Source organism: Rhinopithecus bieti, unplaced genomic scaffold (genome assembly GCF_001698545.2).
Source record: "Rhinopithecus bieti isolate Rb0 unplaced genomic scaffold, ASM169854v2 scaffold_21567, whole genome shotgun sequence".
NCBI classification, from domain to species: Eukaryota; Metazoa; Chordata; class Mammalia; order Primates; family Cercopithecidae; genus Rhinopithecus; species Rhinopithecus bieti.
The window spans coordinates 1-2,988 of NW_016850603.1; the positions used below are offsets into that span (position 1 = coordinate 1).

General features: G+C 53.6%; 1 pseudogene across 1 annotated transcript; it reads left to right on the plus strand.

Annotated features, from left to right (window-relative positions):
* The first annotated feature begins 1,246 nt into the window (after nucleotides 1-1,246).
* Nucleotides 1,247-1,918, plus strand: LOC108525218 (N-acetyllactosaminide beta-1,3-N-acetylglucosaminyltransferase 3 pseudogene; annotated as a pseudogene). The gene has a single exon (XR_001884232.1). The product of XR_001884232.1 is annotated as an N-acetyllactosaminide beta-1,3-N-acetylglucosaminyltransferase 3 pseudogene (transcript).
* The last annotated feature ends 1,070 nt before the right edge of the window (nucleotides 1,919-2,988 follow it).

Consider the following 2,988-nt stretch of genomic DNA (forward strand, 5'->3'; position numbering starts at 1 on the left):
TTAACCGGGTGTGGTGGCACGTGCCTGTGGTCCCAGCTACTCTGGAGGATGAGGCAGGAGAATCACTCGAACCAGGAGGCGGAGGTTGCAGTGAGCCGAGATTGCACCACTGTACTCCAGCCTGGGCAACTCCATCTCAAAAAAAAAAAAAGTCCTGGCCGGTCGCGGTGGCTCATGCCTATAATCCCAGCACTTTGGGAGACCGAGGCGGGTGGATCACGAGGTCAGGAGATCGAGACCATCCTGGCTAACACGGTGAAACCCCGACTCTACTAAAAATACAAAAAATTAGCCAGGCGTGGCGGCAGGCGCCTGTAGTCCCAGCTACTTGGGAGGCTGAGGCAGAGAATGGCATGAACCCGGGAGGCGGAGCTTGCAGTGAGCCGAGATCGCACCACTGTACTCCAGCCTGGGCGACTGAGTGAGACTCCGTCTCAAAAAAAAAAAAAAAAAAAAAAGTCCTGGGTTCTGATACTGCTCCATGCTGAGCCTCACTGTCCCTGTCTGTAAGTAGGGAATAGCTGGGGAATTAAGGTAGCCAGGGTGGTGGACTGACAGTCACTGAGGTGGTCACCACACAGCTAATATGTGTCAAGCCCTTTTGCAGTCAGGGAGCAGTGGCCCCATTGTATGTGTGTGTGTGTGTACTGGAGCAGGGAATCTCAGCACCCCCATGTCCTAATAAAGAAACTAAGACTTCACACGGAAAGGCAGGGTACGGTGACTCATGCCTATCATCGCAGCCCTTTGGGAGGCCGAGGCAGGTGGATCACTTGAGGCCAGGAGTTCAGGACCAGCCTGGCCAACATGGTGACACCCCATCTCTACTAAAAATACAAAAAAATTAACCAGGCACGGTGGTGCACACCTGTAATCCCAGCTGCTCAGGAGGCTGAGGCAGGAGGATCGCTTGAACCCATGAGGTGGAGTCTGCAGTAAGCTGAAATTAAGACACTGTACTCCAGCCTGGGCAACAGAACGAGAGAGAGACGCTGTCTCAAAAAAAAAAAAAAAAAAAAAAAAAAAAAAAAAAAAAAAAAAAAAAATTAATCCCCAGCAGGGAGGGCCAGGGCACCTGTCAGAGCCAACAGGGGTTGGAATGCCTTGAAGTGGATCTTGTAAGGGGTGGAGGAGTTAAGTAGGGGGTGAATTTCAATATTTTGCCAACCTGAGCAACTGTATAGGTGCAACCAGGTGTTGGGGGTCACAGGAAAAGCACTTTGCTCAAGGTGAGCGTTCAGTGAGTTTTGTTTTCCACAGGAGCCGCACGGGGGCTCCTCAGGCTGACCCCAGACCCTGGCTGGCCAGGATGAAGTATCTCCGGCACCTGCGGCCCAATGCCACCCTCATTCTGGCCATTGTCGCTTTTACTCTCCTCCTCCTCTTCAGTCTGCAAGTGTCACCACCCACCTGCAAGGTCCAGGAGCAGCCACCGGCGACCCCCAAGGCCCTGGCCTGGCCCACTCCACTCACCCACCCAGCCCGGGCCCGGTGCCAGGCCAACACCTCTATGGCCAACCACTCGGACTTCGCCAAGCAGCCGAAGAATGTTCGGGACTTCCTGCTGTACAAACACTGCCGCGACTTTCCCCTGCTGCTGGACGTGCCCCCTTCTAAGTGCGCGCAGCCGGTTTTCCTGCTGCTGGCGATCAAGTCCTCCCCCACCAACTATGAGCGCCGCGAGCTGCTGCGGCGCACGTGGGGCCGCGAGCGCAAGGTGCGGGGTTTGCAGCTGCGCCTCCTCTTCCTCGTGGGCACAGCCCCCGACCCACACCAGGCCCGCAAGGTCAACTGGCTGCTGCAGCTGGAGGCACAGACTCACGGAGACATCCTGCAGTGGGACTTCCACGACTCCTTCTTCAACCTCACGCTCAAGCAGGTGCGCTGGGTTGGGGTCACCTGAGCAGGTGCGCTGGGTTGGGGTCACCTGATCAGGGCCACCTATCCTTCTTGTCCAAATTGCCACCCACTCCTGAGGGACCCAGGGGACCAGAAGCTCTCATCAGTCCATCACAGCCCATTCTGTCCCTCCGCTGTCCTCACTAGCCTCGTGGTGACCCCAAATCGTCTTCTTCCCAGGGTGGCTGGGGGGAAGGGTAGAGGAGCTAGGTTACTAGCACAGAGCTCAAGCCTGATGACGCGGGTTCGAATCCAAGCTCTGCCTCTTACTTGTTGTTCGACCTTGGAGGAGTTCATTCACCTCTCTGTGCCTCAGTTTTCTCACCTGGAAAATGGGATGTGAATGAGTCCCACCCACCTCTGAGGGCTGTTGTGAGGTTTACAGGAGATGGCATTTGTAAGGCACCCAGACCAGTGCTGAATGTCCAACTCATCTTGGCAATGACAGAGACACATCTTCTTGTTTATTTTTGTTTATTTATTTTTTTAATGGAGTCTTGCTCTGTTGCCCAGGCTGGAGTGCAGTGGTGTGATCTGGGCTCACTGCAACCTCCGCCTCCTGGTTTCAAACAATCTTCCTGCCTCAGCCTCCCAAGTAGCTGGGATTACAGGTACTCGCCACCACGCCCAGCTAATTTTTGTATTTTTAGTAGAGACTGGGTTTCACCATGTTGGCCAGGGTAATCTCGAACTCCTGACCTCAGGCGATCTTCCCACCTCAGCCTCCCAAAGTGCTGAGATTACAGGCGTGAGCCACTGCGCACAGCCAACATCTCCTTGTTTATTTGTTCTGGTTCTGTCTCCCAATGAGACTGGGGGCTGTGTCTGTTTCACTCACTGCTGTGTCCCTAATGCCTAGAATACATTCAGGTGCACAACAGGTGCTCAGTGGAGACCTTTTGATGGACAAAAGCCATGAGAGGTAGCTGGGCGTGGTGGCTCATGCCTGTAATCCCAGCACTGTCGGAGGCTGAGGAGGAAGGATTGCTTGAGCCCAAGAGTTTCAGACCAGCCTGAGCTACATAGCAAGACTTCGTCTTTTTTTTTTTTAATTTTAATTAATTTTATGTTTTAAATTAATTAATTATT